Source organism: Mercenaria mercenaria, chromosome 5, assembly GCF_021730395.1.
Source record: "Mercenaria mercenaria strain notata chromosome 5, MADL_Memer_1, whole genome shotgun sequence".
In the NCBI taxonomy this organism is placed as follows: Eukaryota; Metazoa; Mollusca; class Bivalvia; order Venerida; family Veneridae; genus Mercenaria; species Mercenaria mercenaria.
The window spans coordinates 21,287,642-21,311,208 of record NC_069365.1 but is presented as its reverse complement, the minus strand read 5'-3'; the positions used below and the strand labels follow the sequence as shown (position 1 = coordinate 21,311,208).

Genomic DNA, 23,567 nt, shown 5'->3' with positions numbered 1-23,567 from the left:
AAATACTTCCGTAATTCTTGTCTATCCTCATAGGTGTGTCTAGGAATACGGAACTTCCGTAATCCTAGAATCGGAGGCTAGGATTACGGTACCGTAATCGTAGCCACTTCCTTCCTATTATTGTCATATTTACAACAAACTTCAATGTCAGAGAGATTTTGCATAAAATTCCATCTCCAAGTACTGCTGTCAATTTTTTGTCACACTGTCATGACATTTTTTCATTTATTTCCTTCCACTTGTTAAGTGATAGGAGATGTATGTTTTCATGAAAAACAGTCTCTAATTTAATTAACATATTGTTTCAGTTTTGTTACAGAGGGCCAGAGATGACACTTAGGTCATGGCTTTGGCTAGAAAAAGGAGAGTGGTTCAAAACACAAAGAAGATGGGTTTCCTCTCAAAATTATTATAAGAAGAATTATGAAATTCACACATTACAAGGTTAGTATGATCAGATAGCTTTAGCTCAAGGAGTCAAAGGGGTATTAGTCAGCTTCAGAGATAGCATTAGTTTTACAAAGAAAATTAGGTTTAAGTTCACATGCTTGTTTTTATCAATGTTCTCATTGCCATAATAACATTTCAAATTGTAATGAAATAACTATTTACTGAAGTCTTGCCAAGTTATGGCCCTTGTTTGGCTTAGAAACCTCTTATAGTTCCCCCTTTACCATATAATACATAGGTTGCCAGCATACCTGGCTATTATTATTCTTCAAAGAGGTATGAAAGTTGTTTCTCATAAATTAATCATGCCTTTTAAGTCATTATGATGAACTTGATTCAGTGTTAAAAGCTAGATATAACTCCTGCTAAGACATTTTTTTAAAAACAAAATATTAAAAATAATTGAACAGAAAAGTTACTATAACAGTAACTTTTTCTTAAGTATTTAGATATGCTCTTGTAGAATTTTTTGTAAACAAGTTTTCAGTATAGAGGAATTGTGCTACAGCTACTAAAATATAACTATTATTTCTTATTATATGTTATCAACATCAGTATGCTTAGGCATTTGCTCATTTATTTAATTTGAATTGTCACTTGGCATATGTGTGCAGAAAGTTGGAAACATGAATTGGTAAATAGAAAATATACATAACCAGTCATGACTGATTAGTGATAAATTTGTAACTTAACTAATGTATAAGAATGTAACAGTATTAAGGAATCCTTTATCTACTTTAGAGACTTGATCTTTATCATATTCATTCATTTAGTCATTAAATGACAGCTGTTGTTAATTGCACATGTAGTGGCAAGCAAAGGAAATGACAATCAGGAACACCCGCTGTGTGCTGCCAGATATTACATGAATTACTAATTGGTGGGATCTGACTTTCGATAAAAGATAAGATTAACTTTTATGACATTCATTCTAAAACATATACAAAACTATTTTTATTCTTAAAGGGGGATGTTCATTTCCCAGGGAAACATATTAGCACTTCAGCATGTCAATAACTAATAGTCATCTGCATATTGGATACTCAGTTAGTGGTCAGCCAGATATATTTATCTTGCATATTAATTACCATCACAATCATGTGTTTTATGGTTTGGCTAGGTGTTATCAGTATTTTCTTTTTTCAAGATAAAAAAAGAGATTGTGAAAACGATGCTTTTTGCTGCTGTAGTATAATTTTTTGCAATGCCAGTCTCGCTATCAATTCTTTAAGGTCGTATAGTCACAGTCAATTTGTCAAACGTATATAATTACTGAAACAAAATGCACGCACCAAGTTAGTTATAGTTCAATTTATTATGGATGCATTTCATAAAAATAGCATGATGTAATCAATGATTAATTATATCAATTAATTATGAGATTACTATATGTATACGCTGGTCAATATCAAATCGTAAATGGTATGTGCATTGTCTGAAAATGTTCTGTATATACGACTTTTTAAGTTAAATTAAATTTCGTACTAGATCGTAAGTTGACATACACTTTTAAGGATGAGACGGGGCAGTTCAACCTTTGAACTGGAATCACGCCGATTGGTAGACATTTGATTCCGTGTCCATGTTAATAATTCAACATTACTTGGTATTCCCTTTTATAATATTATGACGGCACATTTTGTATCTTTATAATTAAATGAGTTCTTATGAATCTTATTTTAGAATAAATTTGCAGTATAAATCCTCACAATATAATCCATAGAATGATTTCAATACATTGTACACTCAAAGTGGAAACCATGTAATGTGTTGGTATGAAACTTAAAAAAAAGTGGCCCGGGGTTATAAAAAATACTTTCATTCAACACTCAAATTTCAGATATACAAAATTCGCTATTATTTGTCTAAGATTGCAAATGTAGATACGAAAGACCTATGGAAATGTTGTAAGTGTATTGAAAATAAAATTTGGTACCTTTTTTGGCCTCGTTTACTAGTAATGATGTATCTAGATGTAATTATTTAAACTGAGAGCCACATTCCACACTCAGAGTCTGGTAAATTACAGTTATACTATATAATTAAAATGTACTGAACTATACTTGAAAATGTAAAAGACTAATGTAACAATCACATATTCTTTCTCACAAAATGGTGTCATTATGCACCTCAAAAGAGGAAATTTCACATTTATTCTTGTAGCTGTATTAATTACAGGATTACATGCACTTGATTATTAATGACAACCCTGCCGGTCAATTTTGAATATCATTTTCAAAACAGGGTAATTGAAAAAAAAATGAATAAACAATCAAATAAACAATAATGAGAACAACTATTTCTGATAAAAACCTAACTATTCGTCTCTGTAGAAATTGTTCTTGAAATGCATAAAATAAATATCTGGCATATTAGTGAACAGTGTGGTCCTTGATCACATGCGTTCTGGCTGGGTACATACCGGCTACTTTGACCAGTTAGTATATCAATGTACTTTTGTTTTTCATTGCAAATATATAGTATACATGTATAAATCATATTTCTGACTGATAGATAATCACAGCAGGCCAGATGGTCAAGCTGGAAATGGGTGATCATGTTTGCTTCCAGTAGTCACTGGGTAATAAAACATATGAACCGATGATTCATAATAACCTGATAATAAGCCACATGCTATGACCACCAACCGCTAGCAACATCCCCCAAGAGAGTAAATAAGGTAAAAATTTACAGAATATCTACACAAGAGACAGAAGTGGTCCTTTAATTGTACGTGTTTCATCAGACTTAACTGATATACCCTCTCTATATGTATTTTACCATTGCTAATTTTTCTTGATGTCTCACTTTCTTGAGCTGACAATTGTATATCTTGTAATTCGAGTAATATTTTGCACATGCTTTTAAATTTAAGTTCCTTAATTTCAACGAATATTTTAAAGCAGTCAGCTCTCAGAAATTTCGGTTTGAAAGGAATGTGTAGTTCAGCAACTAGAGTTTCCCATTAAAGCTATTTTATAAGAAAATCTTATTTTTATCCACTCACAAAATATATCGCTAACAGCAGACTGTGAAATGTCCTTCAAATCATTAAACTATAATTTAATTCTTTAGCATTCTGCTGTGGTTACTACAACCAGTGGCACGGCAAATATTTGGCATTATTATTTCAAAATTTTCCTATATTAAAATAATAACATTCCATAACTTTCAGTTTTAACAATTTATAATATATAAGTATGTACAAAGAGCTGTATAAAAACAAATAGATCAGCAACTTGAAAGGCATATAGAGCAAAGCTCGCCAACATCTTGTGGGAACTGAATGAGGTCACGTTTTACCGGTGTATGAAACAGAAAGCAGAAGGATAAATTAAAGTTTTTGTGTTGGAAAAATTGCTATCAGATTGTTTATAATGATAATGGTGTGTTTTTTTTAATGTTATAAGTATTTTCTACACGGGGAAGGAATGAATTTATGATACATGTAGAAAGTCTGAAAAATCAACAGTTGTCATTTGAAAATTGGACCTTATCAAACTTATCAATTTTGTGTACTTGGCGTTATCCCCAAATAAGGGACGTTGAATATACAACTCAAAGCCTCAAGGCATGTCATACGTGACAGGCGATAATAGCCTGGCTAGAAACCTGTAATTTGATCACAATTGATCAAGTTGGCAAAAGGTTCAATAAGATAACGTGCTGACACAAGCTTACGTGGGATTATCTCCTTCTGACATTCTGTGTATTTTATACTTCTTTGGTATTTAGTGTAAATGGTAGTTTTTGGCGGAGCCATCAATGGGTGCGTTTCTCATCAACTAAAATACCTGCATGTGTCAAGTGGCAGATATGTTAATGAAATATTAAAGATTAACCAAAGCGTAGCTGTCAGTTGACTAGTAGTCTGTTACATCGTGAATCCTTTTTTTACAGTTGATATGGTCTTTTCAAACCATGCCAAATCAATCAACGCCAGTTGCTTGGAAGAAGAGTTAGTAGCCTTGGAAGTTTGAAGATAGGACAACATTCAGGACATGTACAGGACCCCCGTAAGTTATGCATGTATTGTAGCTCTTGCTTTTGCAATACAGTACCTTGTTATCCCCCGCCGATGAAATCGGGAGGGGGGTATTGAAATGACGTTGTCCGTCCGTCCGTCAGTCCGCAGCCATTTCTCAGTAACTACTTGGTAGAATTTCATGAAACTTGAAATAAACATGAACCAACATACTGCGATGATGCCCGTCAAGTTTTTTTTTTGATTGGTCAATTTCCCTCAGAGTTATTGCCCTTGATTTAATAAAAAATGTCCGTCTGCAGCTATTTCTCAGTAACTAACAGGTAGAATTTCATCAAATTTGAAATAGACATGAACCAAGATACTGTGCTGATGCCCGTAAAGTTTTTTTTTTTGATAGGTCAATTTCCGTCAGAGTTATTGCCCTTGATTTAATGAAAAATGTCCGTCTGCAGCCATTTCTCAGTTACTAGCAGGTAGAATTTCATCAAACTTGAAACAGACATGAACCAAGATACTGCGACGATGCCCTTCAAGGTTCTTTTTTGATTGGTCAATTTTCCATATAGTTATTGCCCTTTAATTGTTTAAAAATCCACAGATCTGTACATAACAAACCAACCAATTGGAAGAATTTCATTAAACTTCTTTCATTCTTTTCCATGAACATTTATTATAAACATGTGATGTTGTGTACCTACACCTGGTCACCACCTTACCTTGGTTTCCCCCCCACCATTTTTTTTTTTTTTTTTCATTTTTCATTTTCTATCAATATTTATAATCAACATGTAAACTGTTGTATCCTTCCCCCCCCCAGCCCCACCCAAACAAACCATTCATTTTCTTTTAATTTGATTTTGACTAATGAAATTATTTGCTTCTTGGTAACATTCTTAACTTTTTGCTGGATATATTTTTTTGCCGTTCCTCAACTCTGACCCTTTCGGCAGGGGATTCCAATTCATCGAATTTGCTTGTTTTTTTTTTAAGATCAAAGATTTCTTTGTCTGAAATGAACAGGTGTTCTGACTTATGCCAGATTTTGAGTAGCATTATTTTTAGGTCAACTAGTATACTGTCATATTCCGCTGTAGAAAATAGTCCTTGAAATTTCTATGGCAAGGGAAAATACAACTTGAAGGTTACCATTACATAATAAACAGAGAATTACTATACACTTACCTTTTAATTCAGTCCACATACAGTGATATTAAACTATATGAATTGTTTGTTCTATTAATAAATATGTATTATCTTTTGGTGCTGACCAAGATCAAATCCATGCATGCACAGTTCACTATTTAGTCAGTAAATTTTAGGTGACAATGAATAATAAATCTTACTGCCCAAATCTCACCTCATCCCACAAGTGATCATGCAGTAACAACAGTTGTTGTGCATGGGGCATATTAGGTTTTTTTCAGAAAAAAATGCAAAGTTACAGGACTTTTTTTGTTACCTTACTATATACATAGGCACAATCTTGTGCGCACCCTTGATGCAATTTAATGAAACTTCACACAAGTGATCAGTAACAACAGTAGTTGTGCATGGGGCATGTTAGGTTCTTTCAGAAAAAAAATTGCAGAGTTATGGGACTTTGTTTTTGTTACTATACTATATACATAGACACAATCTTGTGCGCACCATCTCTCCTCCCCTTGACACAATTTAATGAAACTTCATACAAGTGATCAGTAACAACAGTAATTGTGCATGGGGCATATTAGGTTCTTTCAGAAAAAAAATTTGCAGAGTTACGGGACTTTGATTTTTGTTACTTAACTATATACATAGACACAATCTTGTGCACACCATTCCTCATCCCTTTGACACAATTTAATGAAACTTCACACAAGTGATCAGTAACAACAGTAGTTGTGCATGGGGCATGTTAGGTTCTTTCAACAACAAAAATTGCAGTGTTATTGGACTTAATTTCTTGTTAACATACTATGTATATACAGTCTGCATATGCAATCTTGTGCGCGCCTAATCTTCGAACCCTTGCGCACAATTTAATGAAACTTCACACAGGTGATCAGTATCAACCCTAGTTGTGCATGGTGCATGTTATGTTCTTTTAGATAAATATTTTGCATAGTTATGGGACTTTGTTTTTTGTTGCTACACTGTATACATACAGTCCACATAATTATGCAATCTTGTGTGCGTCAAATTGCAATGTACTGTGTTAGGGGGTACATTCATCAACTTTAGTGATAGCTCTAGTTTAGTTCAGGTTGGATTGGTCTGTCAATAACCTCACGTTATGTCTATTTTTTGTAAAGTTTGTTTTTCAAAAGAAAATATGTATCCCATATACTTGCAGGTCTAAATGTCGAGGTCATAGTGAGGAACTTCATAGTTTGCTCTTTGTCACAAAAGTTTGTGCATCAAACAGCCTTCTAACAACAAATGCTGATTATGAAAAGAATCGCTGTACTAGATGCTGCCTACAAGACTTCAAGGTATGATGTACAGTGACTTCAGCTATGTGTGTTTACCAGTTGTGGATGAGAACAACAGATTTGTCTATTCTTCAATACTTGAGCTAGAAATAAGTAAGAACACTGTAGGTACTTTTTAAGCAAAGTTTTATGGAAGAAGAGTTTTACCATTGTTATACCTTTACATATGCTTTACAGGCAGTTTATCCTGCAGTCTTTTATGTTAAGCTCACCTGAACACAAAGTGCACAAGGTCAGCTATTGTGATCCTCCTGTGTTCGGCTTCTGGCATGATATGTGGTCCAGTGTCAACAATTTGAGTGTTAACACTCTTAAGAGGTCACAAATTTGGCAAAATCTTAATGAAACTTCGTCAGAATTTTACCTTCGATAAAATCTTGTATAATTTCATAGTCATCTTGGTCAAATACTAGGTCACTGGGCCAATAATAGTAAAAAGCTTAATACTCTAGAGGCCATATTTTCTACCTTGTCAAATAATATAAAAGTCTTGTTAAGCTCTAAAGGCAACATTATTAACCTGATTTTCATAAAACTTTGTTAGAAGATTTATTTTGTCTCTATGAATTCTAGGTTAAGTTCAATACTGGTCTGTCAGAGGTCAAGGTCAAATCATAGAAAAATCTTGTTAACAATGTAGAGGCCACATTTTTGACTTGATCTTCATTGAACTTTGTCTGAATGTATAATCTATGTGGGGTTCAAAACTGGATTATCAGGATAAGTCGAAAACTAGGCCACCAGTGCAAACCATAGAAAGACAATGTTAGCATTTAAAAGGCCACATTTGTACCTGATCAAGTTGAGTATGAAATTATTTATATGTAGTAACAACCTCCAGCCCAAAATACACAACATATTTATGGAAAGTGTTATCAAATCAAATAGTTGTGATTCCACAAAATATTCATCCATTGATAAAGTTGGAATACCCTACAAAGGAGTATTTCTATATTCAGTTTCTACATACAGTAAACTAGCAAGATCTGTTTAGAATAGTTGTATAGGCTGTTGAATATTATATTTAAACAATTTCTACATTATGAAGTTGAGTATAGTCTTCTCAAACATTGTTTTTATCCCAAGATAATCCCAGTGCTGTTTGGTATAATAGTTTTTCATTATCTGATCTTCATGAGACTTGGTTGGAATGTGTGTCTATTTAAAAGCAAGGATACATAAGTGGGTCACATAGGTCAAATCAAAGAAAAAAACTTTAACATTTTAGACTTGATTATCATAAATTTTGTCAGAATGTTTGTCTGTATAAAATCTAGTTCAAGCACAAAAGTTGCTTACATATGTCACTTGTTCAAAAAATTGAAAAGCTTGGATAATGTTCTACCAGATTTACAACAGATTTGGTCAAAATGTTTGTCTATATGAAGTCATTGCCAAGTTAGGTACTAGGTTTATTCTGCATTGCCAAGTTAGGTACTAAGTTTATCCTGCATTGCCAAGTTAGGTACTAAGTTTACCCTACATTGCCAAGTTAGGTACTAGGTTTATCCTGCATTGTCAAGTTAGGTACTAGGTTTACCCTACATTGCCAAGTTAGGTACTAAGTTTATCCTGCATTGCCAAGTTAGGTACTAGGTTTATCCTGCATTGCCAAGTTAGGTACTAGGTTTATCCTGCATTGCCAAGTTAGGTACTAAGTTTATCCTGCATTGCCAAGTTAGGTACTAAGTTTATCCTGCATTGCCAAGTTAGGTACTAAGTTTATCCTGCATTGCCAAGTTAGGTACTAAGTTTATCCTGCATTGCCAAGTTAGGTACTAAGTTTATCCTGCATTGCCAAGTTAGGTACTAAGTTTATCCTGCATTGCCAAGTTAGGTACTAGGTTTATCCTGCATTGCCAAGTTAGGTACTAGGTTTATCCTGCATTGCCAAGTTAGGTACTAGGTTTATCCTGCAGTGCCAAGTTAGGTACTAGGTTTATCCTGCAGTGCCAAGTTAGCTACTAGGTTTATCCTGCAGTGCCAAGTTTGGTACTAGGTTTATCCTGCAGTGCCAAGTTTGGTACTAGGTTTATCCTGCAGTGCCAAGTTAGCTACTAGGTTTATCCTGCAGTGCCAAGTTAGGTACTAAGTTTATCCTGCATTGCCAAGTTAGGTACTAGGTTTATCCTGGGTAAGAGCTATGTCAGATGAGCAATACAGGGCCTTCAGTGCTGTGTTAATTTGTTTTCCTGCCTTTGTATTCCTGAAAGGTAATACATTTTTGTAAATAGTAACAGATGTCGATTTGCTGTCAAGTTCCTACAGCTTGATCTTTATACCTTTCAACTCTGACTAGTAGCAGTGCTATAAATAGAGCCTTGAATATTTGAAATCCGCTGTATGCAGTCCTTTTGCAGCTCTACTGCTGATTCACTGTTTACAAGTGTTCTGGGAGTATCTGACTCACTGTCAGTCATTGGTTTTGGAGTTGCTGACTCACTGCCAGATGTTGTTGTGAGAGTTGCTGACTCACTGTCGTTTGTTGTACCCCTGAACAATGAAGTTGTAAAGGGGTTATACTGGTTTCAGGTTGTCGTCAGTCTGTCGGTAGACACAATCTTGTGCGCACCATCTCTCCTCATCCCCTTGACACTATTTAATGAAACTTCATACAAGTGATCAGTTACAACAGTAGTTGTGCACCATGCATGTTAGGTTCATTCAGAAAAGAAAATTGCAAAGTTACAGGACTTTGTTTTTTGTTACTTTAATATATACATAGATTCTGCATATGCATATGCAATTTTGTGTGCGCTAAAACTCCTGAACCTATGCCCGCTAGTTATGAAATAATGCACAGAGCGGCACCTGGGGTCTTCCTCCACCATCAATAGCTGGAAAGATGCCATATTGTGTTTGTACTACATTAAACCCAACAAAATAAAAACAAATTGTTTTTTGTGACTATACTACATGGAGCCTGCATATGCAATTTTGTGCACACCTAATCTGAACAATTGCACACATTTTAATGAAACTTAACACAAGTGACCAGTACCAACATTACTTGTGCATGGTGCATGTTAGGTTCTTTCAGAAAAATATCCTGCAGAGTTATGGGACTTTGATTTTTGTTTCTATACTATATACATAGAGTCTATAATTATACAGTCCATATATTTATGCAATCTTGTGTTGGTCAAATTGCTATGTACAGTGTCCAGTGCATGCGGGAGGTACATTCATCACTTTCAGTTATAGCTCTAGTTGTTGTGGGACTTGCTCCTCACTGTCAGCCGTTGGTCTGGGAGTTGCTGATTCACTGTTGGTTGCTGGCTTAAACCTTTTGTTGTTGTGAGAGTTGCTGACTCATTGTCAGTTGTTGTTCTTGGAGTTGCTTACTCACTGTCTGTTGTCCTGGGAGTTGCTGACACACTGTTATTTGACTTTTTTTGAACTTGTTTTTGTCACTGAAGAAGTTACACTTACAAAATTGCTGTCTCAAATAAAAATAAAACTAAAAAATGGTTGCTCTGTGTAGGCAGTATTTAAGGCATCCCATCCATATGCTGGAAATGCATCAAAAAGGCCTAAAATGTGTTTGCATGACCAGTTTTGATTTTTGGAAGTCAGTGCAGTTGCATGTAGGTGTCATGTTTAAGAATGCATCAGCATATTCACAGCCAGAATCTGGACTTTTTACTGTGCACAGTTTGTTTGTATGAAACACAAGTCTTCAATTTCAATAGCCTTTTTTTTTAGGGCAGTCTGTCTGAACAATGCTTCACAAATGTCTTGGGCTTATTATAATGTGGAGGGGTTTCTCCAATTAAAACAATATTCATAGGATACATGTAAACAATAAACAAAGTTATTAACAGAAACAGATACACATTGCGAAATATGCAGATAATTGTTTTCCAGATTCAGTACTACATATTTACAACAAAACAAAGTAAACAGTATAATTAACCTAAGAATATTATATAACTTGGAGTTTATTTCACAGTCTTGGGTAGATAGATGTAAATAAACAAAATAATTAAGGTCATGATATCCTGTACATTCTGTCCAAAGGAGAGTGCTGCAGTTTCACCATGTCCAAGATGAAACGTTTGGCACGAAGACAGATGTTAAAGCCGATTGTGCGTTCCTTAGTTCACTGATTATCCTGCATACCAGTACATCCCAGTTATATAGCAGATGACATGGGTAAAACCCATGACTTGTCTGCCACCAAAGTCAAATTGGACATGATTTCCATTACGCCTTTCATTACATTGAAGTTAATTTTGTCCCACATGTTCTCCTATATGCATCACAGCGTAGTCTACTACCCATTCCCATGTACAGAAGTATTTACCTGCCAATCATTAATTTATATCAGTATTTTCAGATGATTCTATTTAACAGTTTTTCCAGAGATAATTTTACTGGAAAATATCTACTCACTAGAATAACCAGTAAGATAATAAAATAATAAATAAGGACATAATGCCTTTTTATATCTTGGTTGTTACTAAATGGATTTAATCACACTTGAAAGGGTTGTTCCACATCATCACTCGCATCATATAACACTTTTTAGCTCACATGTCACAAAGTGACAATGTGAGCTTTTGTGATCACGCAGCGACCGTCGTCTGTCCGTGCGTACGTGTGTCCGCGCGTGCGTAAACTTTTCCTTGTGACCACTCTAGAGGTCACAGTTTTCATGGGATCTTTATGAAAGTTGGTCAGACTGTTTATATTGATGATATCTAGGTCAAGTTCGAAACTGGGTCAACTGCGATCAAAAACTAGGTCAGTAGGTCTAAAAATAGAAAAACCTTGTTACCTCTCTAGAGGCCATACTTTTCAATGGATCTTCATGAAAGTTATATAGAATGTTCACCTTGATGATATCTAGGTCAAGTTCGAAACTGGGTCACGTGCCTTCAAAAACTAGGTCAGTAGGTCAAATAATAAAAAAAGCTTGTGACCTCTCTAGAGGCCATACTTTTCATGGAACTTCATGAAAGTTATTCAGAATGTTCACCTTGATGATATCTAGGTCAAGTTTGAAACTGGGTCACATGCCATCAATAACTAGGTCAGTAGGTCAAATAACAAAAAAACCTTGTGACCTCTCTAGAGGCCATATTTTTCATGGGATCTATATGAAAATTGGTCAGAATTTTTATCTTGATGATATCTAGGTAAAGTTCGAAACTGGTTCAACTGCGGTCAAAAACTAGGTCAGTAGGTCTAAAAATAGAAAAACCTTGTGACCTCTCTAGAGGCCATACTTTTCAATCGATCTTCTTGAAAAGAAGTAAGAATGTTCACCTTGATGATATCTAGGTCTTGTTCGAAAGTTGGTCACGTGTTTTTAATAACTAGGTCAGTAGGTCAAATAACAAAAAAGTCTTGTAACCTCTCTAGAGGCCATATTTTTCATGGGATCTATATGAAAATTGGTCTGAATGTTCATCTTGATGATATCTAGGTCAGGTCTGAAACTGGGTCAACTGCAGTCAGAAACTAGGTCAGTAGGTCTAAAAATAGAAAAACCTTGTGACCTCTCTAGAGGCCATACTTTTGAATGGATCTTCATGAAAATTGGTCAGAAAGTTCACCTTGATGATATCGAGGTCAGTTTTGAAACTGGGTCACGTGCCATCAATAACTAGGTCAGTAGGTCAAATAATAAAAAATCTTGTGACCTCTCTAGAGGCCATATTTTTCAGTAGATCTTCATGAAAATTGGTTAGAATTTTTTTATTTATGATATCTAGGCCAGATTCAACATTGGGTCACATGAGCTCAAAAACTAGGTCACAATGTCAAATAATAGAAAAAATCATACTCGGTTTAAAACTGGGTCATGTGGGGACAGGTGAGCGATTCAGGACCATCATGGTCCTCTTGTTACCAAATCCTTTGCCTCACATGTATTTTCAAATGTGAAGAAAATATCCCACACATCAATGCCTATACACAATGTAAGTGTAATGCTGTCTTCTGTAATAGTTCTGAATGTGATGGCACCACTGCTACTAACAAAACCAAAAAACCAGCTAATTGTAGTGGAGTCCATGGTTCTGACACTCCTAACAAGAAAATCAAGAATCTTTTATTTTCGTGTGCTTGTAACCCCGGCATGAATCATCCATGCTTCCCTTTTTTCTGTCCGGTTTTAACAATCGACGAATTTTCAGAAAATTTTCAATCTGGGTACAGTTTGCCGAAGTCGTTTGATGTTCAATTGATGGAGTGAAAATGCTGCCAACTGCACAAACAGCAGGTGCGCGGCTCTAATTCTTAGGTTCCAGATATTCTTTGATGACAGAAGTGAGGTAACCGAAATCTGTCAAGGATGTTGATGACAGTGTTTCTTGGTCATCTGGTTTGAGGCCTCGGTGAAAAACTGTTTTCATCTTAGCATGATCAACCCCATCTAGACTCTGAAACCAGCTTTTTAGCAACATCCCCTCAGAAACCGTTCCAAACATTGCCCATGCCAAAGATGCCTTGGCAAACAGTACGGGAAGGTACCCTACCTGGAGAAAACCAACAACTAAGATATTGCCAATAGCTTTCCACATTGCTGGTGTGGTGTTTGCATCTGGAGGTGAAGCAGCCTGGTTTCCTTTGAATGCTGCCAACTTTAATACACAGCCCCCAAAATTCTGTTAATGCATGTAGAAATACACCATTCCTATTGACGACATCCTCCCCTACAACCTTAACACGAACCCCTGATGATACCTAGTTGTCGTCTTGAAAAATCATAGTCAGATCCTCTACTACTGCCTGCCATCTTCAAGGTTCATTCACATACCTTCCTACGCTTTTGCAACATGCTAAACTTGAACAAGTAGTTTGTCAATTATTTAACTGAAAATCTAGCCCAGATTCTTTAGAGGTATACGTCTTTTGTCTTTCGTGGATAACTCCCAACAGTCATACAACTTGCTTGACAAACAGCTGATTGTCTCAATATCAGCTACAAATACAATATGTTTAGTTAAACTGTCCAATTAAAGTGAGATAGATCTTATGGCAAATCGACACAAAAGGACCAGAGTCTGATTAGAAATCTATCTAAAACAAGCCAGCATGTTCATATTGAAATGAAATTCTAACAACAAGGTAAAGCGAAAGATAAGTATGAAGGTTTATGATAAGAGTAGTAGGGCTCCAAGTTCCAAACTTATACAAACACTGACAGGACAAGCTTGTATACATGATAAGATTCTCATTTTTTGTAATATCAGACACAGGAGCGGTCAAGAAAGTTGTGTAATTTCTGATAGTTGCACATTTTTGAGGGAAGTATACAAAAGCAGTAACAATATCTTCCAAGTTATTTTAAAGAAATGAATTGAATTACCATATTTGTTGAATACACAAGGGGATACACCTGTTTCTTCCATAATTCCTCACCTTTTTGTTTTTTCTCTAAAAGCAAGAAAATCAAAATGCAAGTAACAATCTACTAAAATTCTGTTTTTAATGGGTATAATTTCAATTTTCAACTAGTCTAGATATCCTTTTAATTTTTCAGAAGTTTTTGAACCTGTAATGGCCTAGATTTCAGAGTTTAGTGGGTTAATGACTCTGGCCCCTTTTTTGTTATTAAAGTAATATTAACATAATTTCATACTACAATTCATACTACAATAAAGTATATACTGGTAATACCGAAGTTTATAATATTTGGGATCTTCCTGTGTAAAGAATTCCCAGAGATATTACCTTGTATTACTTAGGCTGTCAAAAGATATTGTCAACAGGTCCTTGGAAAATCAATATGGCTGACCTTTAGATGACCATATACTTCTTGACTTGCCTGACTTTTGACCTTTGTACTTTGCCTGTCATCAATACTTCCCCTTTTTCGAATTTCTTCACTAATTCAACACTCCCAAAATACTTGTTTTTATTTCGATTTTTTTTTCATGAATGATAAAAAGAGTGTCCAAAGGCCTAGGTTCAGATTCAATGTATAACTTTTGTTTGAGTTGTTTAACCAGCCTGGATTTTGTCATTCTCTTGTACTTGTCTTTAATTCATCTTTCTTCCTTCACATTCTGCTTAATTATCCCTTTCTTTAATTTTTTACAGCTTTGTTCTTCCATTTCCTTACTGGTCTGTAAAAAACAATAGAAAGAATTTGTCGTTTTCACCATTCTTGCTCTTCATCATGACTTAATGGTTTGTTGGCTCAGTTTTTATAAGTCAGTAAACAAAACCTACAGACAGCATTGCACAATCAAATTTAAATTAGCATAACAATTGTTTTTCATGTAAACACAATTGCAATTATAAGTAATTCCATGTTTACAGTATGTTATAACTGATGTCCATATAATATAATCTGCTTTGTTGAGGGACATTTTTGAAGATTTTAAAGTAAACTTACTTCTACAAATAATGTACAATAAAATTCTTTCACTCTGATTGATAATGAAATTAAAACGCCCCTAGAACCAAACAAATTTTCATAAAAGAAAGATGAGTGTAATTTTCACAATGTGTTATTTTCAAAATGCACAAGTTTTGGCGGAAATATTGTTGCTCTTCCTTTATATTGTTCATAATATTTGCAGATGCTAGATGGTGCTGTGCCATTTCATTTTCTAGGTGTTTGAAATGGGCATCAGCTATATGTTCAAGTTTTGCTATTTTTTCGCAGCAGCATGTTTGATGTCCTCTTTCTCTTCCACATGTGGAGTGGATGTCAACAGTTTCCTTTTTAGAATGTTGGGTTGTAATGGAGGAAAATCTTCCTTATCAATGGAACTCTTGAGTTTGATGTTCAGAGTTAGCCCCAGACAGCTAAACCACTGTGTACATGAGATGGTTAGTGAAGGTGGGTAGCTCAAAGTCATCATCACCCACATCATATGACAAAAAATGCGTAACTCTGGCACAATTTTTCATGAATTATTCCCCTTTTTACTTAGAATTTCAGGTTAAAGTTTTATGCACTTTCGCTATATCTCTGTTATTACTTAATGGATCTGATTCAAACTTAAACAATTGATCAACGTCATTACCCTTATCATATGACACAAGGTGCATAACTCTGGGACCAATTTTTCATGAATTATTTCCCCTTTTTACTTAGAATTTTAGGTTAAAGTTTTGATGCACTTTCATTCTACCTCAGTTATTACTGAATGGATTTGATTCAAACTTAAAATAGTTGTTCAACATCATCACCCACACCATATGATGCAAGGTGCATAACTCTGGTACCAATTTTTCATGAATTATTTCCCCTTTTTACTTAGAATTTTAGGTTAAAGTTTTGATGCACTTTCATTCTACCTCAGTTATTACTGAATGGATTTGATTCAAACTTAAAATAGTTGTTCAACATCATCACCCACACCATATGATGCAAGGTGCATAACTCTGGCACCAATTTTTCATGAATTATTCCCCCTTTTTACTTAGAATTTCAGGTTAAAGTTTTGATGCACTTTCACTCTGTCTGTTATTACTGAATGGATTTGATTCAAACTTAAAATAGTTGTTCAACATCATCACTCACACAATATGACACAAGGTGCATAACTCTGGCACCAATATTTAATGAATTATGCCCCTTTTTCTTTGGATATACTTAGATAGTGTTTTGATACATTTTATCTTTACCTCACATAGGCTATTGTGCAATATCTTCATCCACAATTGGAGTCATTAAACACTCCAGTGACAGCTCTAGTTTCCTCAGATGTGCCCAGTTTCACCATCCAGCATCGAAATAGTTGAGCGCGCTGTCTCCTGTGACAGCTCTTGTTTTAATTTATTGCAATCAAATGATTTTCATTCATCATTGAAACTGTATTCTCTGTTTTTTTTTATAATTGCCAGAGATATCCAATATTACATGTCAGACAATAATCCACTTCATACATTACAAAGTCAAGTAGACACCGTAATATACTCCGGTGACAAGGAATAGTAAGCAACACAATGTCCTTGTGTAAGTCAATAGATTTTATTAAAAGTTCAACCCAAGTTCTTAATTGTTTTATTAATTGTTCAACCCAAGTTCTTAAAGTTGTTCAAGCCCAAATAACTAATAGAGTCTATTCAGTTCGGTTTCTCATGCTGTTCTGAGCTTTTCCTGAGATGCACTAACAATGATCGCTAACCCAAGGTGTTCAAGCCCAAATAACTAATAGAGTCTATTCAGTTCGGTTTCTCATGCTGTTCTGAGCTTTTCCTGGTTAATCAGGTTTATATAGGAAATATACCCAAGAGGATTGTTGGTAATTAGCTATCATGTCCAAGCGTTATTACAAGTATGGTGATACCACATTCTGCGGACTGCTGAATCCACATGAATCTGCAATGTATAATAGAAATATGCCAGCATCTAGGCCATTACATTACAATTTCCTTTCTTCAGGAAAAAGTTCAAAAGAATCCTTTAACGAATGTACTGAAAACCGGAAAAAAAATAAAAATAAAAAAAATAATAATAAAAATAATCTAGACTACGTACTTATGATGTATACAAGAAATTACTTATAGAAAATATGATGTGGTTTACAAAAAAAACTTATGGTGTTTTTTTACAATAATACTTCTGGATTATATCCTATTTCCTTATCTTGACTCCTTTCTTTCTTGTACATTTAATTGAGCAAAAAAAGATGGTATCAGCAATATTATCTGAAATATCACACTATGATCATACAGGAAATGTATATATAATTATGCATATTTGTAAGCATAATGGAGAGAATACATAGATAATAAAAACTTTTAAAGATAACACACAAATGAACATCTGTGAATTAATGCGAAATGCATTCCTGGTAATTTCTGTTAATTAATGACAGAATACAATATGAAACAGAAAAATTATTTTTGTCTTTATTCACTGGGTATTTATGATGTTGTTGGTGTATTTTACACAACATCTTCAGGATGTAGAAATTGAAGTTACCAGTTCATGCAAAAAAAAAAAAATATGTAGGTGTTTGTCACAATAAAAACACACTTCTAAAAAGTAAATGTAATTTTGTTTACACAACGACTGCATGTTTGTATAAAAATTAAAACACACTTCTAAAATTTAAAGTAAATGTTAATTTCATTTCAACAACAACTGCATGTTTGTATGAAAAAAAAAACATGTCACTATGCTACTGGAGAATAAATATATATGACATCAAATGCACTTCTAAAAAGTAAATGTTAATTCCGTGTACACGATGATTTCAGGATTGTAAGGCAACGCACTTGTAATAATTAAATGTTAATTTCGTACTTTGGAGGCGGTTTATTCACACATAAGATATTGAGATCACTTCATGTTATACATAATCTATGGCGTTTGTCCATCTTTAATGATTTCACTCGGTTTTAGACACTCGAGATTCCTAATTTACTTCATTCATTGATTATTTTAACAATTATTTTCGAAAATTATTTTATTTCCTGAAAGACTAAAAATCTCCTTCGTGGAGCGTATCAACAACAAGTGAATTAATTATATAAATATTATTCACACATGAATACACCTCATATTGTCATGTTCCAGGGTCAGGAGAAACAATCAACTATGTATATGTATTAGCACAAAGGGACTCTATTATCATTCATAAAAATATAAATTCAGCTTACATTCTTGATCTCCTTCACTCGCAAAAGAACGTGATTGTTATATATCCCCAGGCGCTCGTCAAGACTAATAATGGACGACAACTTCACTCACCAGTGTTGGCTAGCCTCTCCAGCCATTCGGCCTCATTCCAGTAATGAAACATCACTATTAAGAATTGATAATCACGGATATACTCTACTAGCACATCTATACTAAGGTCACTTTGCGCCATTAGTTTACGGAAATCCTCGTACTTTAGCATACAGTCATAACTAACTGGGAAATTCTGTGATCCATAGAAATTGCATCCCATAAGTGACTATATCAGGATATACTACATAGTTATATCAACTATCAATCCTTAAACTATCAATCCTTAAGTTCACGTAATAAACAAAGTTTTCTACTGTTAGGTGGTCTTTTCCTTGTATTGTTCAACACGGCACAGGATTCAACTGTTTTAGCTTTGAAACATAATGTGGTCAAACTGGCTAAAACACAAAACTCTATCATATATATACTAGAATCAAATCTGTCTATTCTCAATGTGTTCTGCGAAGACATCTCACAAAACCGACCGTCTATAAATAAACTCATATCTACCTTACATGAGTTTGACTGGAAAGAGAATGTGATGTGGAAAGACTGAAAATCTCCTTCGAAGAGAGTATCTACAACAAGTGAATTAATTATATAAATATTATTTCGCACATGTATACACCTCATATTGTCATGATCCGGGGTCAGGAGAAACAATCAACTATGTATATGTATTAACACAAAGGGACTCTATTATCATTCATAAAAATATAAATTAAGCTTACCCTTTCGATTTCCTTCACTCGCAAAAGAAAGCGATTGTTATATATCCCCAGACGCTCGTCCAGACTAATAATGGACGACAACTTCACTCTCCAGTGTTGGCTGGCGAGATATCTCGCCAGCCTCTCCAGCCATTCGGCCTCATTCCAGTAATGAAACATCACTATTAAAAACTGATAATCACGGATATACTCTACTAGCACATCTATACTAAGGTCTCTTTGTGCCATTAGTTTATTGAAATCCTCGTACTTTCGCATACAGTCATAACTAAATAACTGGGAAATTCTGTGATCCATAGAAATTGCATCCCTAAAGTTACTATATCAGGATATACTACATAGTTATATCAACTATCAATCCTTAAACTATCAATTCTTAAGTGCACGTAATAAACAAAGTATTCTACCGTTAGGTGGTCTTTTCTGTGTATTGTTCGACACGGCGTAGGATTCAACTGTTTCAGCTTTGAAACATAATGTGGTCAAACTGGCTAAAATGCAAAAATTTAACATACATAATACCAGAATCAAATCTGTCTATTCTCAATGTGTCCCGCCAAGACATCTCACAAAACCGACAGTCTATAAATAAACTCATATCTACCTTACATGAGTTTGACCGGAAAGAGAATGTGATGTGGAAAGACTGAAAATCTCCTACGTAGAGAGTATCTACAAGGGAATTAATTATATAAATATTATTGGCACACAAATACACCTCATATTGTCATGATCTGGGGTCAGGAGAAACAATCAACTATGTATATGTATTAACACAAAAGGACTCTATTATCATTCATAAAAATATAAATTCAGCTTACCTTCTCAATCTCCTTCACCCGCAAAAGAAAGTGATTGTTATATATCCCCAGACGCTCGTCCAGACTAATAATGGACAACAACTTCACTCTTCAGAGTCGGCTGGCGAGATATCTCGCCAGCCTCTCCAGCCATTCAGCCTCATTCTAGTAGTGGAACATTACTATCAAGAACTGATAACTACAAATGTAGTTTACGAGCACCTCTATACTAAGGTTACTTTGCGCCATTAGTTGGCGGAAATTCTCATACTTTCGCATACAATCATAGCTAAATAACTGAGAAATTCTGTAATCCATAGTGAATTGTTATGTGCTTCAGTCTTGTCATCACGAATATATATGCATTACAATAAGGAGGGCATTTCCCTGATCTTTCCAACTAAATGAATTCTTACTGGTCATAACCTTTCCGCATGCATCAAGCACTAGGGTCCGACTATATGACATTATAACTCGCAGATCTTATCGTTCCAGGCTGAACAGCATGCCGTACATGCTACATTATCTAGCCGCTTGTTATTTATTCTTTGGCACAGTAGCTCTGTTGGAAGTACACCACAATGTCATTTTTCAAAAGGTCAATGAAATTACGACCACAAAATCCCACTGGAAAGTGGCTCTGGTCATGGACATTACTATGTTTGAACATGTCCTAGATAAATTAAATACCAGTATAGAAGGGGCCGAGAAAATTGCTCTTCAAATTTTAGAAAGATATAATGCCACCGCCATCCGGTTCTCACAATTTCCACTCAAGTCACCACAGACTGAAGGTTTTAGTCTCTATTTGGAATCTTTGCGCTAAAATTGCATCCCTAAATTTACTATATCAGGATATACTATACAGTTATATCAACTATCAATCCTAAAGTGCACGTAATAAACGAAATATTCGACCGTTAGGTGGCCTTTTCCGTGTATTGTTTGGCATCCCATAAGTGACTATATCAGGATATACTACATAGTTATATCAACTATCAATCCTTAAACTAACAATTCTTAAGTGCACGTAATAAACAAAGTATTCTACCGTTAGGTGGTCTTTTCCGTGTATTGTTCGACACGGCGTAGGATTCAACTGTTTCAGCTTTGAAACATAATGTGGTCAAACTGGCTAAAATGCAAAAATTTAACATACATAATACTAGAATCAAATCTGTCTATTCTCAATGTGTCCCGCCAAGACATCTCACAAAACCGACAGTCTATAAATAAACTCATATCTACCTTACATGAGTTTGACCGGAAAGAGAATGTGATGTGGAAAGACTGAAAATCTCCTTCGTAGAGAGTATCTACAACAAGGGAATTAATTATATAAATATTATTGGCACACGAATACACCTCATATTGTCATGATCTGGGGTTAGGAGAAACAATCAACTATGTATATGTATTAACACAAAAGGACTCTATTATCATTCATAAAAATATAAATTCAGCTTACCTTCTCGATCTCCTTCACCCACAAAAGAAAGTGATTGTTATATATCCCCAGACGCTCGTCCAGACTAATAATGGACAACAACTTCACTCTTCAGAGTCGGCTGGCGAGATATCTCACCAGCCTCTCCAGCCATTCAGCCTCATTCTGGTAGTGGAACATTACTATCAAGAACTGGTAACTACGAATGTACTCTACGAGCACCTCTATACTAAGGTTACTTTGCGCCATTAGTTGGCGGAAATTCTCATACTTTCGCATACAATCATAGCTAAATAACTGAGAAATTCTGTAATCCATAGTGAATTGTTATGTGCTTCAATCTTGTCATCACGAATATATATGCATTACAATAAGGAGGGCGTCTCCCTGATCTTTCCAACTAAATGAATTCTTACTGGTCATAACCTTATCGCATGCATCAAGCACTAGGGTCCGACTATATGAAATTAATACCCGCAGATCTTATCGTTCCAGGCTGAACAGCATGCCGTACACGCTACATTATCTAGCCGCTTGTTATTTATTCTTTGGCACAGTAGCTCTGTTGGAAGTACACCACAATGTCATTTTTCAAAAGGTCAATGAAATTACGACCACAAAATCCCACTGGAAAGTGGCCCTGGTCATGGACATTACTATGTTTGAACATGTCCTAGATAAATTGAATACCAGTATAGAAGGGGCTGAGAAAATTGCTCTTCAAATTTTAGAAAGATATAATGCTACCGCCATCCGGTTCTCACAATTTCCACTCAAGTCACCACAGACTGAAGGTTTTAGTCTCAATTTGGAATCTTTGCGCTAAAATTGCATCCCTAAAGTTACTATATCAGGATATACTATACAGTTATATCAACTATCAGTCCTAAAGTGCACGTAATAAACGAAATATTCGACCGTTAGGTGGCCTTTTCCGTGTATTGTTTGGCATCCCATAAGTGACTATATCAGGATATACTACATAGTTATATCAGCTATCAATCCTTAAACTATCAATCCTTAAGTTCACGTAATAAACAAAGTTTTCTACTGTTAGGTGGTCTTTTCCGTGTATTGTTCGGCATGGCGCAGGATTCAACTGTTTCAGCTTTGAAATATAATGTGGTCAAACTGGCTAAAACACAGAACTCTATCATACATATACATGTACCCGTATTTTGGTGTGTATAGGTCGCGGTAATGTATAGTCCGCATCTAATTTTTACTCTGAAAATGGTTGGAAAATTTAAGTTCTAGCGTATTAGTCGCAGTTAAATTTCGGATTTTTTCCCCAGCAATATTTAATATTTACCGGCAAAAATGTTATGGCGGCGGCCATATTGATGCCGCGGACTGAATTATTATCAGAATCTGATTGGTGGAAATCGGACAGTGATATTTTCGATCCCAACCGTTTCGTACCAACAGTAGTATCGGTAACAGACTACATCAGAGAAAAGCGGCTTTTTGACACTAATTGGCAGCAGACGGTTTGCGTTTACATTCTGTAATTATGCAAGTTTATGTGTGAATTGTTTGCACAGCAATTATAACACCTTTCTGTGTCATGTAATTAACCGCGTTCTTTTGATTCTGAGTAAAAAGATTAACAAAATATCTCTTTTTGGATTTTTTTCTTTTATTTAAAAATAAAAAGTAAAAAATTATCTTTCAAGTTTTTTAATACGCTAAAAAATAATATAAACAATGTTTGGAATGGAGGACGGATCTGTCCGGATTTTATCCAACCCGGAGTACATGTCAATGGCGTCCGGTAAAACGAAAGTAGAAACAAACGTAATTCAAACTGCAAAAACATCTTTGAATTAAAAGTCATTTGTAATTTTAATAGTCTGTATGGGTTATTTACGATATATTTTATTGAAAGTAACCGCTATTGGTTGAAAAGCCGCCTATATTGATATTTTTTATCCATTTTGTTCGTTCGTAACAGATGCATGTAATTTTGCGATAGCTACGGTCAGAAAATTGACCCGAAAAAAACTCTGCTAGCAATGTTCTGTCGTATAGGT

General features: G+C 34.9%; 1 long non-coding RNA gene across 1 annotated transcript; it reads left to right on the top strand.

Moving 5' to 3' along the window:
- The first annotated feature begins 324 nt into the window (after window positions 1–324).
- Window positions 325–7,401, top strand: LOC123558812 (uncharacterized). The gene is made up of 3 exons (XR_006687811.2): window positions 325–444; window positions 4,351–4,466; window positions 6,771–7,401. It is a non-coding gene; the product is annotated as an uncharacterized LOC123558812 (long non-coding RNA).
- Window positions 7,402–23,567: the final 16,166 nt, after the last annotated feature.